Source organism: Cupressus sempervirens, chromosome 3 (genome assembly GCF_028749045.1).
Source record: "Cupressus sempervirens isolate cs-2001-9-10 chromosome 3, ASM2874904v1, whole genome shotgun sequence".
Classification (NCBI taxonomy): Eukaryota; Viridiplantae; Streptophyta; class Pinopsida; order Cupressales; family Cupressaceae; genus Cupressus; species Cupressus sempervirens.
In genome coordinates, this window is record NC_143120.1 from 148,867,594 (window position 1) to 148,890,335 (window position 22,742).

Consider the following 22,742-nt stretch of genomic DNA (forward strand, 5'->3'; position numbering starts at 1 on the left):
TAGAAGTCCTCTCCTTCAAAAATAACAAGCTTTTTCATTCTTGAATAGGGCTTGACTACTATTCTATTTATCCCAGGAATGCCATGTAAAACTCTCTGCCATATACTGACATATTTAAGTTGTATTGTGTTTTTTAATAGACACTTTTAATGGATTTATACCAAGCCACTACTTTAAGAATATGCTCTCTTTTGTCAAGGTTACTTTCTAGGATAGTCACTAAACTTTTTATGTCAATACTTTAGTTAGAAATATGCTTTCTTGTTCAGCAACACAAAATCAGCCTTGTCTTCATAATTTTGTAAAGTTCTATGATGCTCATCTTGCAAAATCAACCTTGAAATTTTTAAAAATTCATTGAAACATAGTGCATATTCCTTGTTTCTTGTATCATATTTCATTATTCCACAAATTTTTTCTCATGATCAAATCATACAATTACATAGCCTAACAGTTCCTTAAATCAAATTAGCATACATATAGAAAAAATGCACGGAGATGGCAGGTTGTGAAAGCAATCATATAGGGATGCAACGTGGGTGACCTATATTAATCCTTGAAACCTTCCATGTATATGAGGGCTTGGCACTATTGACAGTTGGCTAAACACACGGAGCACATTTTTTAATTCAGACACTGCTTGAAGAACCTCATCAGTAGTATGTTTTTGCTTTTGAAGTGTTGAAGTTGAAAACTTTTGCATGGCAACACCAACATCAAAGCGTAACATGTAATTTGAGGGTGCCAAATGTACTGCTCTTAATAATGTTCTTTTACAATCTTGCCACTATTTTGCTTCATAATGTGATCGAGCTAAATATAATAAAATTTGGGTGTCAGTGCCAAAATAGAATTTCCTCAAACAATTTTGATACATTTTTACTGCAAGCCCAAACTTTCCTTGTGCAAAGTAAACATGTGCTAGATTTACCCACACATAAGGCATCTGAACAAAGATGTTTCCTACTACAACTTCTTGAACCTATGTGAAAATTTCCTTTGCAATATCAAAATGACCCCTTTCGGCTAGCACAATGCCTGCCCCATTTGCAGTATAGACATTTCTACATTTGCAGCATAGACATTTCTAGGTCTCTGAGCCAACACTTTACAATACAATTCCCTAGCCTTATCAAGATGTATTCCCTCCACATCTGGATCCTTCTTCTCATTGCGTGAAGCTGCAAAATAATTCTAGTTTCCAAGAGAAATGTCAGCATAAGCATCCTTACCATCTGATACATTTTGTGCAGTTTTAATTATTTCTTTTGCTTTAAGCCAGTCATTTGTTTTCAGTTCCAGGTTGCCAAGCATGGTAATCGCATTTACTAAGGTTTTATCCACCTTAAGTGCCTCCCCAATCAATTCTAGGCTTAGTTGGATCTCATTTTGAGCCTGGCCCATGGCTACAAGTCGTAGATATGCATCCACATAATTAGGAAACTTGAACAATATTAGCCTGTACAAAAGATTTGCTTTTTCAATGTCATGTAGCCATTCAAACAGCCTGGCAAGATTAAATAGTATGGTATATGAAATATTTTACATATTCAACAATGGATGATCTATATTCCAAGAGATCTGTTGTAGTCAAAATAGAAGTTTGAAAATTGTTGAAAATCTAGTATAAGTTTATGTTGAAAATGGTTCTAATCTTTTAAATTGAATTCACCAAATAAAGTTATTTGAGAAGATCTTTTGCAGTCAATATAGAAGTTTGAAACATAGAAAATGTTATTTGTTTTTTATTTGTTTCACAGAAAGATTTTGAAGTCAACAAAAGTAAAATCAAGTGATGAAATTTTGTTCCTCTTATGTTCAATGATATAGTTCTATTATCTTTTATTTTTTTATTTTTTTATTGAATATATATCTTAAAATTATTTTAAATAAATCTTAGGTTCAAATTTATTCAATATTTGATTTATTTTTCAAAAATAAGAAATTGTAACCCACTTGAAGATTTTTGTGACATATGACTTCTAAATGATCCATGAGAATTTAACTTATATCTTGAAAATATTCCAGATTGATTTGATTTACATTATTACATATATACATATATGTTTCTAGAGATATTTAGTTTATTTAAATATGTTGTTGCTTCTGATCTATCTAATGTATAGGTAAAATACTAAAGGTTCACCACACAAAGAGTCTCTTTGATGAAATGATGTATTCACCAAATAAGAAGTATTACCAATGTAGGATGAGATGAATTATTTATTATATCATCCCCAAAATACCTCAATAGGAGACAAGAGGTAGTTGAATCATGAGCTTTCCATTGAGTTCGAAGATATTTTTAGAAAAAAAAAAGGTATTTTTGGAGAATGGTTAACACTATAAAAGACAAGTTATCTAAATAGATTATTGAATTTTTTGTTAGAAAATATCAACTAGGATAAGATTATAAATCAAGGATAAAAACATGATTTGGTATCCTATTTCCAAGATAAAATAGGCTACAAAGAAAGAAAAGTGGTTCACTCATAATATTCTAAAATGTTAATTTGGGTATAAATTGTGTCTTGTTGTCTTTATGGGCTTCATTTGGCTGGTCATTAGCTGAAAAACTAGGAATATATAAAGATCAATTAAATAGGGATAATCATTTATAGTTTTTGTATGAACACATTTAGATTATTTTAAATTAAATATATTAATTTTCCTTTGCATTGAGTTGCTATAATAATTTTGTTTGCTTCAAATCCATATAGTAGATTAAATAAAATGTCTCATTATTTCTATATTCACCACTACTTATAGGTGAAAAAAGAACATTCAAGCATTCAAGGACTATTGTGATATTTTTTTATGCAAGCTAACAATGTCCAATGGACTTTCAAACAACTAGAATGCTTCATCCCATGTATGAAAGTTTTCATTTATAAAATAGTTATTCTGTGGTATATGAAATATTTTATATATTCAACAATGAACGATCTATCGTTCTCTTGTAACATTTAGCAAATAGTTTGAATACTTGACTTTCTATAATATTTTGTTACTTGTATGCACATTTTTGGGGAGCCAAATAACAAAGATGAGCTTGAAATATTTGAATACATTCCTTTTCATACGAGTGATTATGAACATATGTCAAGATAGATTGAAATATACATATATATTTTTATTGTACACTTATGTAGTGCACACCTTTAGATATGTGTAGTTACTTTTAAACATGTTAATCTAATGTAACTTATAAAATGTCTAATATAAGTCTAGGTTGAAAAAGGTTATACATTTTTAATGGAATTTGTCAAATAAAGTTATTTCAGCAGATGTTTTTTAGTCAACATAGAAGTTTGAAACATAGAAAATGTTAGTTATTATTTTATTTTCTTCATAGAAAGATCATGAAGTCAACAAAAGGAAAATTAGGTGATAAATTTTTTTTCCTGGGTAGGGCCACAATAATGGTTCCCACTTTCCATAATGAAGAAATCAGATGGAAAGTGGGGAAGCTAAATTTTAGGGGCTTCAAATGAAGCCAAATCTTTGAATGAAGGTCCCAAGGGGTTTCACTCAAAGCCTCCATGTCGATATTGGTGTGGGGGCTTTGAATGAATCTTAGGGCTTCATTTTAATCTGACATGCAAACCTCATTCATACTCCTAATAACCGATTGAAAGAGCTTTTAAATCCAACACTTTTTCTTTTTTGTACCATGGTTTCATGTATGAGTTGGTGGACTAGGGCACTAAGAGGGAAGTCAGTAACATCATACCTTGCATCAGCATCTCCGTCTATGATGCAAGAGCACCTATTCATTGGATTTCTCATGGATAAATTCATATTTTAAATTATATTTAAATAGTATTTAAAAAGAAACTCAATTTAAATAGTGTTGTCACTTTATCCCACGGCAACTCAAGTGAAACACCTTCTTCTTCTAGTCGATGGAAGAATTCCATATCCTTTAAACACACAGGAAAAAATTTAGAATTGATACTGGGGCATTTATTGATGAATTCAACCCAAACGCCATTTCCTAATGCCTCCATGAAAGTTTGCTGAGCCAACTCTAGTTCATCACGCTCAAAATGAAGAACCCCAATGTTGTTTAACAATTCAATGGGTACATCTTCTCTGCTCTTCTTTAGAAGAGACTTTTATGTGTTAAGAGAATCTAAGGCTGCACTGGGGTTTGATGATATCAATAACCCACCCATCTTAATAAAGGAATGAGCATCACATGGATCTATGCGAGTTGCCTTTCTTAGAATTTCCAAAGCCTTCTCTCACTGCCCTTGTTGAGCATATATATGGCCTATAGCTTTAAAGCTCTCACAGTTCTCAGGGTGAACCTCCAGAACCTTTTCAAAATTTGAGAGTGAAATCTTAAGATCTCCCAATTTCATTTAACCTGTCCCAACCCAAAGTATGGCAACACAAAATCTTGTGGCTTCTGGCTTTCCTTGACTGATGCCATGTAGTAGCGGCCAAAAATTTCATAATCACCTTTGCTATGATAAGATCATGCAAGATTATAATATGAATGAGATTTCATGAGAGGGTGGTCTGTCGAAACAAGAGCTATCTCAGTCAACTATTCATTTGGATCTCCACATTGCTAATCACTTGGATCAATGCTTTTCTCTTTCTTCACAAAATAGGTTTGGTCCTAGAGTTCAGCAAGTCAAGAAAGTGAACCATTTAGGTTAGAGTCTCCCCTCCCAAATGATTTCCTCAAAATCAATATAGATGGGTTTTCAAGGAGTAATCCATGTCCAATAGGAATGGGTGGTACTAGTAGTGGAACTTTAAGCCCTATTTAGTTTTTCTTTTCACTCATTCTAAAAATTAGATGGAATCTTGGGCTATTCTCTATACTCTTGAGAAAGCCTATGTATTGGTTTGGAAAATGATTTTTGCAAGATGGACTATGATTCTTGTCACCCTTTTGAATAGTGGAAATTTTCTAGATTGCTCTTGGAGGCTAGCCCTGGTGGCTATGCTGATGTACAATTTAATATGTTTGAGAATGAATATGAACCTTTTTGTTAATATGATTCTAGATGTTAAGTAGTTAGCTATAGATGCACCCTTATGTGTGATCTTTTTTCTTAAATCAAATATAAAAAGGTGTGGCCCCTCAGGCCACAATTTATGTGGAAATGAAAAAATGTAAAATAAACATAGATATGAGATAAGAAAAATAATAAACAATGGAATAATAACAAAAGCAATAGCCATTGCTAAAGTCTACCCTTCTCATACTTTTTCACTTGCATAAGCTCAAAAGAAGAGATGCTATAAGCCCTAGAAAAGACATAGCTGTTGAAACTAGGAATTCTCATAAAACTTTTCAATGTGGAAATCGTTTCTCATCATGCATCTGAAAAATAAGTCTCGCCATAGATTTTTCTTAAAATCATAGTCAATGAATTTAAGGCTATAAGAAAAAACATGCCTACCAAATATGACACTTTGGGTTTCAACGTTGAAACTAAAAAACATCAACCTACATTGGACAAAACAATTTAAACAAATTGAAATGGAGTACCCAAATCAGGAATTGCTAAATGTCCTAATCAACCAGTTTTTACGCTTTGCAGTAATGACCTAGTATTTATACCAATTATGCTAATTGTTGTGGAATATGTATCATAAATATTGCCTCAAATCCTTAGCCTACCCTATGGGCCCAGAACCTATCCAGTTTGCAAGTACTAACTAGAATTGAAAATCGATATCTTGATGTATTTGATAGATCATTGTCAATTGTTTGATTTCTCTTTATTATCATTTCTTGAAGGATTGATGGGTGGATGCTTAACCAATTGATGTTTTAATTATAAATATTTAAATGATTGGATGCTAGCATGGTTGATACTCGAATAGTTGATATTTTCCTGTATAAGTGACTGATTGTTTGCTTGTTGGTTCGATTGTTTGGTTATTTTGATATTTGATTCCCAATTGATGATAGGTGGACAATTGATTGGTTTACTTTGATGGATTCAGGATTGATGATTTAACAAATGTTGATAGTGATGATTGAATGAATGTTGATTTGATATATTGGTGTGTAATGATTTCATAAATTGATTCTTGAATGGATTTCTGATTTTGTATCTAGTTGAATGAAATGACATTTGATGGTGAATTTCTATTGATCTTCCCTTTATATTTTATTTATAAAATAATTGCCACCCTTCAAAAGGAATTGAGTCACCACCCTTCATTGTTGCCTCATGGAATAATAATTTATTTCCAAATGATTATTTGCTTCCTTCATGTTCTCTTCTCATAGAATGGTCTCTCCTTTATATCTTAATCCTTCAATACTCATAACTCTTTATTGCATTCATTTTGATCATTCACTAAACTTAATTAAATTATAATTATATTACATGTTATTTTTATTTTTTTTATTTTTACTTTTTATTTTTATTATTGAATGTCATGTCAAAAAGGGGGACATTATAGTGAGATGCATTACAATATAGAAAAATAACAAGAACATTATCAAAGCAAACTGATACAACATTCAGATTATAAAATTAGACTGCTGCAACAACACAAATTAACCTAACATAAAGCATAGAATACCATTCCCATAATGACTGAACATTTACCCACTGAACTACACCTCTTCTAAATAATGTAAGATGCTGATAACATGTTGATACTACCATCAAACATGTCAAATTAGACTGATACACACTAAAAGCCACCCCAATCAATTGTAGCTAACATCTGGACGCACACTTATAATTGATGTCAATCAGAATATTGAAGGTCTAGAATAGGGCATAGTGGTTGCTGATACAACAAGTACAAACTCATAGAAAGCTCACCAGATTCGCCAAAGTCTACATAACTAAGACTTAGCATCAAAGGTTCTCCCTAGGCACCTCGAAACCACCAAATATTGGCCCCAAAATAGGAGCCCTTCATCTTCAAGCTCTCACATACTTGCTCCACTTGGTACAACACCCCATAAAGGTCATCTATTCACTTTCAACTTGGATAGCCTACAATATGGTCTTTGTATACAATTCATTTTTTGTCGTTTCATTATATGGTTTGAACAAGTGTGTAAAAAAATCAGATTTTTATTATGAATTTTTTGTTCACCAATCTATGTTAAACTAATTAGCAAGGTCACTTTCCTAATACTTTATGAATTGGATTCTATTCGCAAGGTTAGCTTCCTAATACTCACTATAGTACTTGCTATTCAATTGAGATAGACACGGCTCATTAGTTTGTTTGTATTCTCTTTGGATTTTGTTAAAGAAGACAACTGAATGCTATATGATGAACTAAAAGTTCTATGCTGTCAACAGGCTTGTGCATCTCTTGAGCCAAATTACCAGCCCTAGTGACATTTTTTGTTGTTCAAAAGCGGCACCATACTAGACTATTTGCAAACAACCATGCAGATAGGCATTCTATAGATAGACTTGGGAACATCTTGCCAAGTCTTCAGTACATAATAAAGCAACTAAATTTCATAAATTGTTTTTTTGATAGTTGATTTGTTTAAATATTTCCCATCAAAAATTACTTAGTACATCTCATCTTTTTTCTGCATAGGAGCTTGTAGTTATGAAGAATCTGATAGCGAAGAATTTGAAGAAGATATTGTAGCAAAGGTATATTTGGTGTTCTTTTTAAAGTGAAAATGTGATTGGAAATTTTGTATATTGTCATATTTCACTTGCAAAAAATTCAAATTGTAAATAGAGGTGAAGTTGTATGGATTTAAGTTTCTTCTTCATTATTTATAATGCTCTCGATTCCTCCTTTGTAGCTATAAAAATACTTGTTTATTTTCACCTTTCCAAATACCCTTTACCAGGTTCTTCAAGATTCCAAAATATCTTGGGCTGACCCTAATCTAGCATGTCCTAACTCCTACTTGGTTTAGAGACCTAACTCCTTTTTATATGTGTCTTCCTCTTACTACTCCATTTGCAAGTTGCAAACAAATCATCCTTCTTCTACCAACGAGTCATTCCATTCAAGAAAGACCATGTCTGATGATATCAACGCACAAAAAAATAGGGAGACAATTGCTAGACTATGGTCTAACTTAAAAAGAAAAGGTGATGGGAAATGTTATTATCCTTGCAAAATGTGTAAGGGCTTAAAGACTCGAAGATATCTAATCACAACAGCTGAGCAACATTGTAGGCAACATGGTCACATTGAAGGGGGAAATGAGTATCGCCCATTGGTATGTATTTTAATAGTTTATAAATTACATAAGACATGATTTGATGATGACATCATGGTCATGGTTAATATAAGGTCATCATTTTCATATAGGTCAACATCCCTGAGTTTCATGTTATGGACCATGGCAATTCAGAGAATGCAAATTTCCAAATGAGGGAACATGGAGGTGTGAATATTGAATAGAAGGTAATGATACCATGGAAGAAGATCAGGATGATCAAAATGATCACGATGATCAAGATGATAATGATGATGATGATGATGGTGATGATGATGCAGAGTTTGATGTACCTTTACTTGAGAAGGCACACCAGTTCCTATATGAAGGCTCCAAAACAACTCTTCTTGCCGCTATATTGCTATTGGTGAACTTGAATCTTACGAATGGTTTATCCAATGTAGCAATGACACGTATGTTAAGGTATGCTATCTTCTTTCATTATTTTACTCGTAGTTCCCTTACAATTAACATTGGGTTCATGTAGCAATTAATATTCTTTAAATTAAGAAATTATATTTTTGGTCATAGGTTGATAGGTGAGTGTTTGTTACCACCATCAAACATTCTACCTCACTCATATCGAGAATTATCTGCCATTATGAAAGATATTGGAATGGAGTATCAAACAATAGATGCATGTCCAAATGATCATATTATATATCATAAACAGCATGAATTTGCAACACAATGCCCTACTTGTCATATCAGTAGATATCAATCAGACCGATTAACAAAAAAGGTGCCTTGCAAGGTTCTTCGGCATATTCCCATTATTCGACGTCTGCAACGATTATTCAAGTGCAATAGCTTGGCACAATTTATGAATTAGCATGCATGCAATAGAAGTCAAGATGACATTATGCGAATGCTTGTAGATGGTTTTGGCATTTAAGGAAATAGAGGAAAAATGGCCACACTTTAAAGAAGAACCTCGTAATCTCAAGCTTTCATTGGCAGCAGATGGTGTCAATCCTTATGGAGAGATGAGATCTAGTTACTTAGTGTGACCTATTTTTGTTATCAGCAATAACATACCTCCTTGGTTGTCCATAAAGAGAGAGCACATAATGTTGACATTGATTGTTCTAGGTATTTTTTGATTTAGTGGTCATCTAAATTAATTTATTATTACTAATCCATCAAATGGTCAAATAATTATGTAATTTTTTTTCTCATTCAACTAGGTAAGTACCAAGTCAAAGATATCAATGTATATATTGAACCCCTTATCGACGAGTTGGTGGTGTTATGGAATGGGGTTACTATGTATGAAATTTGTAGACCAATTGGACAAAGACAATTTCAATTTCATGCAATGCTTGTATGGACAATACACGATGCCCTTGGGCTAACACATTTTTGTGGTATGTTCTCTTCTTGACACCTCTTTTTTGGTATGTCAAAGTTAACACATTTAATCAAATTATACATGATCTTGTAGGTCTTCAGACAAAGGGTAAATTTGAATGTCCAGTTTGTGGTCCAAAGATGAAATCTCATCATTCAAAAAGTTTAAGAAAGTAAGTGTTTGATGAGAATAGAAACTTTTTGCACAGAAATCATAAGTACCGAATTATCGAAAAACATCTTTCAATGGTCTAGAAGAGACTACGTCAAAGCCACAAAGAATGAAACCTTGCCTATGGAAATTGGCATACAATAAAATAAATCGTCGAGGTAATGTCATTCCATTTTATGCTTTTTGTTTCAAATTTATATTTCGATATTGTGTTTTGTTTACTGATGATGTGATTGATGGTTGTGAAGGTCATCAAGACAACAATGTCCAACTTCCAAAAGGACTAAAAATTTATCCTATGCAATTTACTAGGTTTTCGTACTACGAGCAACTCCCAATTGTGCATTTGTTTGATCCTATGCATATTGGAAAGAATGTAGCAGAGATATTATGGAAAATCTTGGATGGAAGGCGTGACAAAGATCAAATTGTCAAAACTTGTAGTTGCATTCAAGAATCCAACCATGCAATGAAAAATGGTATTTGACCAAATAACAATGGAGACTAGATTGATACAAGTGCCCTTAGTTGGTTATTGTCAGAGCAGTAGAGCAATGCTATAAAAGAAGTCATAAAAAAAATATGATTTCCCACAGGGTTTGCTGCGAACATAAACAATGTCATATCAAATAAAAGTGAATTTGGGCTAGGGTTGAAAACACACGATTGGCATACATTTATTAAGGTAATTCATGTTATTTTTTATTCACTATATATTTATATACTTCATGTAGTTTCAATTGCATTCTTTTATAAAATATTGACAAGATCATTTTACAAATATTGCAGTACGTTCTACCTCTATCTCTCCCACACCACTTTGCCAACAATGTCAAATAGGTTATATATGATCTTGGAAAATACGTGAGGTGGTTGTCATCTAAAGAGATCAATAAAGAAGATATAAAATATTGGAAGGGAAAAATTGTTCTTTTGATGTGTGAAATGAAAAAGTGTCTACCTCCAAGTTTTTTCAATTCACAAGAACACTACCTCATACATCAAGTTGAGGAGATTGAATTGTGTGGACCTGTACCAACCAGGTCAATGTGGATGGTTGAGAGGCACTTGAAATTTTTGAAAGGCTTGGTTTGACAGAGAGCACATCCCAAGGCTTCTATGGTATACCAAACCATGGTGTACATTACGAAATATCTTCCTAAGTTTGCAACAAACATCCATGTAGATCGTATTTGGGATCCCAACTCAATTAACAAATTTGAAGGGGAGTACTTGATGGGCAAAGGTAGATCAAGGAAAGTGAGAGGTAAATCTAAGATGTTATTTTAGTTAATTAATTCATATAAATCTTCAATATAAGTTATTTTTAATTGGTGTATTTTTTTGAAACAGGTGGTCGAAAGTGGGATGCAATACTTTTGTATATTGCAAACAATCTTGATTGGATGATGGAATGGATTGAACGATGTCAACAAAATGGTTTCTCATTAACATGGGAAGGTGTTGCTTCATTGGTTATAGAAGCTCATCGTAATGGAGATTCCAATGTTATGTCGATGGTAGTTGATCTAGTAAAGGGTTTAAGAGGTGGAGAGGTATGTAGAAATTTATTAATGATCATAACTCGACATGTGTTTCGTATCAACTCACGATGCAAATAATTTACACACACTTCAAAAATTGCAGGTCAAGCACCACAAAGCTATGTACTATCATGGCCACAAATTTTGCATAAAAAGGTTGGATGACACAAAGAAAACTTGTGATTCTGGGATAACTGCAATTTTCGAGGTCACCAATATATCATCTAGAAACGACATACATCCTCAACAATCTCAAAATCAATACTATGGAATCTTGGATGATATAATTGAGTGTGAATTTAATACCTTCAAAGTAGTTCTATTCATTGTCAAATGGTACAGGTTACGACTAAATCAAAATGATCCAGATAGAACAGTTATTCAACATGATAATGGATTTACAATGATCAATACAAGGTCATTTGAGCCAGTTGGAGATGAGCCCTATGTTCTTCCAAGCCAATGTGAGCAAGTGTTTTACTCAGAGGTTCCAAATAAACAGGGTTGGTCATTTGTTGTTAGACATGATCAAAGAGGAAGGCCGATAAAGTATAATGTTATGGAAGAAGAAGATATTGAAGATGATCAAGAAGTAGATGATGAAGATCAAGATGATGGTGATGATGATGATGGTGATGGTGATGATGATGATGATGATGGTGATGATGATGATGATGGCGATGGTGATGATGGTGATGATGATGGTGATGATGGCAATGATGATGGTGATGATTATGATGATTATGATGATGATGATGATGATGGCGATGGTGATGATGGCGATGATGATGGTGATGATGACGATGATGATGGCGATGATGATGATGATGATGGCGATGATGATGATGATGATGATGATGATGAAGATAATCAATGACTACAAACTCCGTCACCCCTTTTGTTGACGATCTTGCATTCCATATATAAGGTAAATTTGTTCATGTTTACAATGTTGCATATTGTTCATGTCGTCTTCTAAGTTATTTGTAGCATAGTTTTATTATGTAATTTTTAGCGAACTTAAGATAAATGATTAACATATGCAAGAAATTTGATTACATATTTATTGTGTTCATTTCTAATGATTACAACATATGTTATTTATAGTTACCAATGTTTATGTTGTGTTTGATTATGACCCTTTTTGCAAATAGTCAATTGACTACAGGTACATCATCACCCCTTCTGTTGACAATCTTGCATTCCATATATAAGGGAAATTTGTTCATGTTTGCGATGTTGCCTATTGTTCATGTTGTCTTCTAAGTTATTTGTAGCAAACGTGTATCATGTAATTTTTAGCTAACTTAAGGTAAATGATTAACATATTCAAGAAATTTGATTACATATTTATTGTGTTCATTTCTAATGATTACAACATATGTTATTTATAATTACCAATGTTTATATTGTGTTTGATTGTCACCCTTTTTGCAAACAGTCAATTGACTACAGGATATTTGACTCGTTTGGCTTGGATTGTGCACAGTGACATGGATCAGCAGGTATAAGTCAATAAACAGACATAATTTTCTTATATTCTTCTTGTTTATCATTGAGCACGTATGTTATAAATAGACATATTATATAATAATATAATGTATATATAGATAAAGAAGGTCCGTATAGAAATATAATTGTATAATCACTTTCAACTTACTACATTTTATAAATGTCACTTTCACTTTCCATTTGATGGATTGCAGGACCCACCAAATAGGTACTTGTCAGATCTATCTACATCGAATGAGGGAAATGAGGAAATGGTAGATGAAAGCTCTACATGTAGTAAGGCTAAAAGAGGGAGATCAACTAGAGGTCAAAAGAATAGAATTTTTTTTGATAAATGCATGCAATTTTTCCTTGCTAATGGGGGGTCATGTTCTTATGATGATGAGACCAAAGGCAACATCAAGGTGCCCTTTCGGTACTCACACATTGAGAAAGAATGGATACCCAATGAGCTACCTCCAATTAACACAGATTTTTGTGTTAATGAGAGGATATATCGCATTGCTCCATCCTCATTACATGGTTTGGGCCTATTTTCCATGGATGGGATAAAGGTATGTTACAAAAAAGTTTTCAAAATTTTCAAGTATCTCGGTCCATGTTACAATTACAATGATTGGATGCGGATTGTTCAATATAAAAAAAGTATGCATAAGTATGGGGTTTCAGCTAATTATATACAACGGAAAGAAAATGATCAAAGTAAAAGATTTTCTATGTACATTAATGGGAGACCAAAAGCAATAGGTAATATTGCAGGTTTTATAAATAGTACGCAACCTTCTTCAACTAGTAAGCAACCCAATTGCATATTTGAGGCGCGTGAGGGGAATGAAGTTTTTGTTTGTGCAATAAAATCAATAAGTGCAGGGGAAGAACTGCTAATTAATTACCATTTAAATCACATAGATACAAATAAAGTTACTATCATGAGGGCTGTAAGTACTATTTACCATTTTGTTAATAAGTTTTTTTTTTGTTGTCTATTGCTTTCAGTTAGCTAAATTTTTTATGTTTAATCTTTGTGACATGCCGATATGGATCCGACAAATGATAGAGGTCACCAAGATGCTACTCCCACCCCTTCTTCAGCGAGGGTAAACCTTTTTGAAATTGTACAAATTAGATAGTTGAAAAATGTTATATTATTACGTTATTTTATTTACAATTTTTGAGTTTTTATGATAGTTTTACTGATATTCCTCTCACAATTTGATGTTTAAGATAAGGGTAAAGTAGCAGCAATAAGCACCGAGCCACTAGCTATGCATTCTGATGAGGATATTGCTGATACTCCTAATTTCATAAAAATGTTGAAGAAAAAAATTAGAAAAATTAATATAGAAGCAATGAAAATTTTGGATGAGGCAAATATGGAACCCAGGGAGATGATGAAGAAGCTATTAGATTTGAAAGCGCAAGCTCAGCGTTATGAAGTAAGCTCCAATGAATATTTAGTTATAACAAAAGTTCAATAAAGATTTATATTTTATAATCTTTTATGTTGTGAATGCAAAAATACTTTATTGATGCAATTTTTTTAAAGAGTTGTAAGAAACTTTAACTACTAAATTCTTGTTATACAAGAATTTTTGGCAATTGATCCACAACCTACTCAAGGACAACGCGGTGAGGCCGGTAGTAGCAGAGCTCCGGCTGCCACTGGTAAAATAATATTTTAGTTGACAAGTTAGAAGGAATTTTTTATTTTGAACATTCAAAACTTCTTAACTCTTACTTTTATTATTTTAGAATGTCTTTGCTAACAATGTATTGTTCAAGTCATCTAGTGTAGGAGACTCCTACGAGGTTGACAGATGCCCGTACGAGATTACCGACTGCAATGTCAGCAACAAGGGGACATCTAGCTGGTAAATCCTCATTTTTCTATATTTGGTTTTGTGTTAATTATGAGTTGATAATATGTACTTTAATCTTGGGATGCATCACATAGTGTATTGGTTTTTTTGTGGTACGAGATGCACCGTCTGGTACGCCGCCAAATACGGATCATAGTGCATTTATTGGTGATAATTCATCATCATTTCTTGGAGCTACCCGCGTTTCTAGCACGAGATCTATGGAGACATCATTGTTGATTGACGATAATGAATTAATGCCTTTGAAATGTCCTAAGATTCCAGGTACTTTAAATAATTATTTTTTATATTGTAATAAGGATTTTCTTGCAAGATGTAAACATGATAGGAAGTGGTGAATGCAAGGGCTTTTGATGTGGAGTGATGCCTCATGACCTTCTTTAGTGTGTCATATTGTGCAAGTTGTTTAATTATTCTGGAATTCCTTTTTATTAGGGGTTTGGTAGGATCATCTGAATTATCAATGACCTTTTGTCTATACCAGTAATTCTCTAGTTTAGTAATTTGGTACATTGCAATTTCATGCTTTCAGTAGAAGATACTAACCAATTTTTCTATAGAGAACCAAAAGTGGGAGTCTTCTTTCATATGATTCATTTTAATGGTTTTTACTATTAATTATCCCATGACATTTTTTGCAAGAAACGATACATTTTATAGGAGGCTTTATGACCTCACACTGGGAAGATTCGGGCCCACCATACGTACTAGGTTGTTGTACATCATAACTCAACTAATTTTATCCCACTATTTTTTTTCATATCATTAATTGGTGCAAAAATTTTCCTTTCATTCGGGTCTTTTCTTATACTAGCTATATCTAACAATTTTGTGTTTTAATTAAAAGGTGGAATTACCAATCTCAAAAATTAAAAGATGAGCTCATCAAAGATATAGAGCCTGAGTTTGGTAGTAATATTTTGGATCGTAAGAAATTGTTACAAAAAGCTGCTAGACATCTTAAGGTTGTGAGGGACACATATAGAAAGAGCCTCATCCTAAACCCGAAGTACGAGCATCCTCCCTTTGTTTTAGTGAGGGACTGGAATGAGTTCATTTTGGATGCAAAGGAGAAAGGGAAACGTCCAAAAGAAAGTACACCAACAAATCCAAAAAGGTATGCAATAGTATTAACTACTAGTACATTAATGAGAAAATTTAGGGTTCAACTTCAGTATCAACAATTTCAACTAGCTCAATTTAATCTATCTATTGATGAAAGGTATGTAATTCATATGCTGACATAATTGCTTATAAATATCAATCTCAATCTAGGCATAAATCCTACATCAGATATATTGACAAAATGAAGCCCTTTATTCATATTTAGTGACAAATTTTAGAGCCTATGTCTCCTATGGGTTCTTTTCTCAAATTTTATCTACGCTGAACTCAAACTCGAATTCAACTAAGAAATTCCTACTCAAAGTTATGACAACTAAATCTTGTGATATGATGTACCATGTTAGATTTTGAGTCATGAAAATAGGCAACACCTTGACCACTATACTTGTTGACTTTCCCTTTCTTTTACAATAATTGCTCGCTATCTTGAGTTTCCTATCCCCTGTTTTCTTTTGGGTCATGTGTGCATCAAATCTGCACTTAATCTGCATGTAAATCCTAATGAAATCCATCATTGAAGATATCAAATCCCATATTCTGTAGTATTCTATTAACTATGATAACAGTATATAATGTTGTCGTTAGTGATTGTTATTTTATACTGTCATCAATTCCATTTTGTGCTTTGTTGCATATCAAAAAAGAAGTGCATATACACTATACATCAGATTTAAGTGTGAAGGATCACAAAATCTAATCTCTATCTTCAGATAACAATGTAGTTTGAGAATCCTAAAGAATTTAAAGCTGAGTGTTTCCACCATATCTAAAATCCATTCTTCTTTTTTAGTATTTTTCATTGCTACTGAAGCTTTGATCACATGGATTATGTGTCTATACCCAACCAATAGATTATCCTTTTTAGGGAATCCCTGCTTTTTCTCCTATGGAAACTCTAAAGATGGAAACTCATCAAGAGATTTTTCCTGATATCACCCTACTTCCAATCTTTCTCTTCCATTCCTTAGCTCCTTACAAGCTCACAAAAGGTGTATCATCTTTGGTAACATGTTAATTATTTGTGTGTAGACTAATTCAAACACATACATCAGTGAAGTAAAGAGACAAAGTACCAAGCCTAACACATCTACCTTGGGGGAGCACTCTTAAAATACAACATAATGTACAACAAAATTCATAGTGTGTACAAATGACTTTTCATGTGATTTGAACCTTCACCTGCACCTCTTGTTCCTTCACATTCTCATCCTTTTGAATTCAATATTTCTCGCTATGCTGTTTTATCAAAATCCCTAAAATAGGAGTTATTTCTCCAACATACTACCATGCATAATCCTCAATTTTGTTATTTAAATTTTGTTATTGTAAATATGAAAGGTATGTAATTCATATGCTGACACAATTGCTTATAAATCTCAATCTCAATCTGGGCATAAATCCTACATAAGATATATTGACAAATGAAGATATATTGACAAATGAAGCTTCTAATATGTTCTCTCTATTACCAAAGGCACTCACCCTTATAAAACCTTCACCTGCGGGTCCAAACCCACTTCCTGGAGTTGTAACTATATGTGCTTTCTCAAGGATCATAGTAAAAATATCCCATGAATTTTGACTAGGAAATCGAACCCATAAATATGACGCATTTTTTCCTCCAAAGACATCAAACCCAAGTGAAGTAAATGTTTCCACAATGATTCTAGTATTCTCTTTATAAAATTCAACAACTCCATGCATGGCCTGCAACAAAATTGAGCATCCCACATTAATAATCATCATATGAAATATTTTAGCACTAATGCAAGTTAAAGTGAACAATCATTATTTTAGTCTCAAATAAACTTCCCTACAGCTTTGCAGAGCTCTGTGACCAAAACCATGCTTTCTTATAATAGGCAATCTCAATCCAACAGAGGAAAGGTCAAGGAAAATTTGACAACAACTACCTTATCAATGACTCTTTTTTGACATATTGTTTTTTCTTTTCATATCAGCAAGAACAAGTATGATTCATATAAATAAGGTAAGTTAATTAATCATTGATAAAGAATAGATAAGGTAAATTATCAATGAGTGCTTTATTTTCCTTTTGCTACCTTATCAATGTCTCTTATCAAAAAACATAACTTGAAAATGATTAAATATGACACAATAGAAACTCAGATATTACATATATGTCAAAACAACCATTTTGAAGAGCACTTCTTACCTTTAATCCTTTTGGAGAAAGGCAAGCTAATTCACTAGCTTGTGCAATATTAGATGCACCATTGAAACAAGTACACATGATACGATTGAAATCATTTACAACAAGGAATCCATCAGAGAATCGAAGCTCATCAGGAACAACTATCCATCCAAGACGGACACCTGTAAAGCCAACATATTTGGAGAAAGATGCAGTCTCAATTGCAATCTGCATCACAATATACAACATTAGTAACCAAATGAGAATACCTTCAAAAGTACAAAAAATAAATGCATTAAAACTTAGACAATTTCAATAAATGGCGATGCAAAGCAAAACATTTCTAGACTCCAGTATGATAAATAGCATGAACTCCATGGATAAATAGCATGATTACACATGTCAATTAAAGGTATGATGCTATACTTTCTTCCCCTTTTTAATATTTTTTGTGGAACATGCCACTTTATGCTAAAAACTTCATACCAATATATAATAATCCACTATTTAGTACTGATCTTTATATCTATATCATCTAACATATTTCAAACTTTTCATAGGTTGCAGGACACATCAAAGGCAACAAACGCGATGCTGGAAAAGGTTGGGCAGCACAGACTTGGTTCTGGGGGATATTCAAAAATCAAAGCACGCGTTGTAAGTAGCAATAAATGAATTGAAAAGAAAAATTATTTATAAAATGTAAATAATTTTGTTAATTAATAAAAAAATGCAGGGCGCTGATTTTAATTTGGAGGCCACAGAAGAACACAAAAAAATTGCCTTCAAGCAAGGCTATGCAGCAGTGGCTAAATGCCTACGACAAGCTTCCATTGCCCCAACTGAGCAGTCTCCTACATCATGTGCACAGGTAAATATGCCAAAAAATATATTAGAAATTGAATACTTGAGCAACGATTTATTTGATAATAATGTGCATGACATTGCAATGCAGCCTGTTAATCTTGACACAGATCATACGCAGCATCATGAAGCCCCTGATGTGCATCGTACTATCAATGGAGGTGCTCATTTGTTATTTAAAACTAATTATGTAATTATTAATACAATTTAACATCTTTAATTGAACTTGGTGTAATCTTTTTGTGTTGAGGATATAGAATCATGTCGTGCTGAATGAGTGCCAGAGGATGTTCAAACTGATCAACAGGTAGATCATGTGGCACATTCAGGTAAAGAAAATCTATGTTTTGTTCTTTTAAATTAATTTTTTGATTTATAGTTCTTTTACTTAAATAAAAACTCGTAATTCACTAATATAAAATGGTGTGAATTTAACCTCATGAAGTACTTGTTATTGCAGCGGACCCCCCTTTGGTGCAGCAGCCTCATGATGTTTCTGAACGGATGAGGAGGAGACATGTGTTAGAACCAGTAGAGGAGGGGGATCTTGACAAGGACATTGATATTCCTCTTAGAAATTATATGAAAAAAAGAAACGACAAGAAAGTAAAAAAGACACGATTATTCATGAATGACTTACTCTTGAATGTTGCGTGTTAATGAATTATTCGTGACTGTTGTGTGTTTATGAATTTTATGTGTTAATGCATGTTATCATGTGATTATAATGATTGAATGTTATATTTCAAAAATGGATGAATTGAATGTTATTAAATGTTAATGGGGATGACAAGGACATTGATATTCCTCTTAGAGATTTTATGAAAAAAAGAAACGACAAGAAAGAAAAAAAGATATGATTATTCATGAATGACTTACTCTGTAATATTGTTAATGAATATTGTGTTAATGAATATTATTCATTAATGTTGGGTGTTACTGAATATTGTGTTAATGAATTATTTATGAATGACTTACTCTTGAATGTTGCATGTTAATGAATTATTCATGAATGTTGTGTGTTTATGAATTTGATGTGTTAATGAATGTTATCATGTGATTATAATGATTGAATGTTCTATTTCAAAACTAGATGAATTGAATGTTATTAAATGTTAATGGGGAATTTAGAGTGATGTTGGGGGGGGGGAGGGGCCAAATGAGCTTCCACCTTCACATGGTTGGCCCTGTTAAGTAGAGAATATTTAACTATTCTCGAAACCAAGTGAAGCTCAAACTTTAAAGATAAGCTTATAGTTAATAGTGACAACCAATTAGCAAGTTGAAATGAAGTTCTTCGTTACAGGTAGCTTTTTAGTTTTTAAAGCACGATATCATGTTTTAATATTGTATAGTTTTTTTTCTCTTAAGTTAAAGTATTCTTTTACTATAACAACATAATTTATGACCATTTTAGTAACTATTCTAACATCGCTTTATGACAAATCCTATTTTGGCAAAGATGGCGATACGTGGTGCTATCTATTCCTTGGGAGATTGGATTGCACAAGTCTCTATCTCAACATCAACATGGAAAATGGTGTGAAATTGCACTTTCCTTAGTCAAATTCAATAGTTTAAGAATAGTCAAATTCAAAAATAAGAAATGATAGTCCCTCCTCATACAATTGAATTTTAATAGGAATGTTGAGAAAATAATAAAAATGTTGCTCCGTGAACAAAGTTGTTGTCTTGTAGGACGTGACAAGCAATAAGGGGTGTACGTATTAAAAAGCATGACAATTACTATAGAAGGTCAGACAAACTCTTTGTGCATTCACAACATTCTTTCTGGATTTGTTCTTGAAACCCAAGGTGTTTTCCCCCCCCTATTTTTACTTCCTTTCTTTAATCTTTACATTATATTACAGAGCCCCTTCTTGGAGATAAAACCAACATTCATAATGACAAGCTGGCTGTTGAAGACACTCTTAATGACTTGGTTTTGGATGGCAGTTTTGTGACACCAGAAAGCAACACATTCAGCCATGCTTTCAGGTGATATTTTTTTTTGCAATTTCCATGGCTACTTCATTTTGGATTAATCATAAATATCAAAAAAATTATTCATATTGCACTATAATCTTTGATCCTTATAGAGATTATGAAAAGGAAAGCGAGAGGAAAAAAAGTGTTGAAGAGTTTTACAGAATTCAACACATTAACCAGACTTATGATTTCATACATTTTATAACTTTCATAAAGACATTTTTTCTCATACAGATGTTTTGAAAGATTAGAACTATACACTCAATATTGGAAAAAGATTTTGAGATCTCTTGTTTGTCATAAAAAAGAACGAAAAATTGGGTTTGCTTTACTAACTTATCCAATGCCTTAGGGCATTCAGTTAGAAACTTCAAAATTAGATTTTTAGAGACAACTCTTGAATTCAAATAGTAAAGCTTATATGATCAACATATTGAAAAGTATGAGATATTAAAAGTTTGTCATCCTAAAATGTCTTATTACTCACTGTTAATATTTGGTAGCATCTTCTTATCTTCTTCATTTGCACAAATTGTTTCATTACACTCTGTTTTATTATAAATGATTATCTATGCCAGGATGATTTGGGTTATAGAGTTTTTAAAAATGTGGTGCTTTTGGCAGGTTTGGCAAGATTTTTGCCTCGCATGTGTTTGGATAGCCCACAATTGTATCTTGTGATTTCAATTTTAGTTTGTATGTTCTACAGAATGAGGATTGGTTGTTTCAGAGCAGCTATCCCAAGTCAGTAAATAGTATTCTTGGCGAGTTTTTTGTGCTCATCACTATGGGTGATGCACACAAGAGAATGCGATCTCTGGTAGTTAATATGATCAATACTGCTAAGAAAAGTGCCAATTTTTTAGAAGATATTGAGTGGCATGCACTCTATGTCTTTGATCAATGGAACCATCAACATGACATACTTTTCTCTAAGGAGGCTAAAAAGGTATTTTTTTAGACTTCCAATTTGTGCTTTCCTTTAGAGGGGTCTTTTAGAGGATGAGTTACCAAAGAATACTCACCCCAGATCTTTTTGTTTCTATGGTAAGCAAGATCCTACTAGGTATTCTAGCTTATCAATACTGGTATAAGCTTTCTCATGTCAATCATAGTTTATGCATATATTTGTTGTACTGTTGTTAGGCTGGAAGTAATAATACTCTAATACATTTATATTTTTACTATATTATAATCTTGTTCTCTACTACAATCGGTTATGGTAATTGCAAAGATGTCTGGAGAGGGAGAGGGAGAGGGAGTGTAGTAATGGTAGGTTTGAACTACAGAATTTGCTAACTGGTAAAATTACTTCCTCTCATTAATTGCTTTGAATTGAACTACATTGTATTATGTATATTATTATTATTACATGGGGGAAATCCCTTTGAAAGCCCATGATGGCTGGTAAAGTCAAGGATTCTTGAAGGATAGCCTGTACCAAAAGTTAAATTGTGCAACCATAATTTTAGTGAGAGATTTGTTCATTGAAATAGATGCAACGTCTTTGACCTAGTTCTCATACAGAAGGAGGAGGATTATAAAATAGATGCATCTTTAACTTAGTTCTCATGAAAGAGTTGGATTGTAATGTAAAGTGGTAGTAGAAAGTTTAAGCCTAATGTTCTAATAGGTGAACTCTATTGAAATCAAGAATATCATAACTTCTTATGCCATACAAGGAATAATATGCTCTTCACTATCTGCAGTATAGTATGACATGAACTAGCTCTCTTAGTCCTCCTGGAAAGCTCTGGTTGATCTCTAAAATAACCAATCAAAATGTTATTAAGCCATTTATTAAAAAATTTAAGTTCAAAATAGTTCTCTAAGATCTAATGTCTTTTAACATTAAAAAAATTGTTTTGAAAGTTCATCTCTTGTTTCTAGCAGGGTCGCCATGATCATTATCTGCCATGTCTCCTTTGTTTGTGAGACTATATTTAAGAACCCAATC

At 32.7% G+C, this 22,742-nt stretch overlaps 1 pseudogene; it reads right to left on the reverse strand.

The window, feature by feature from the left end:
• Positions 1-544: 544 nt before the first annotated feature.
• Positions 545-20,786, reverse strand: LOC149565190 (protein CTR9 homolog; annotated as a pseudogene).
• Positions 20,787-22,742: the final 1,956 nt, after the last annotated feature.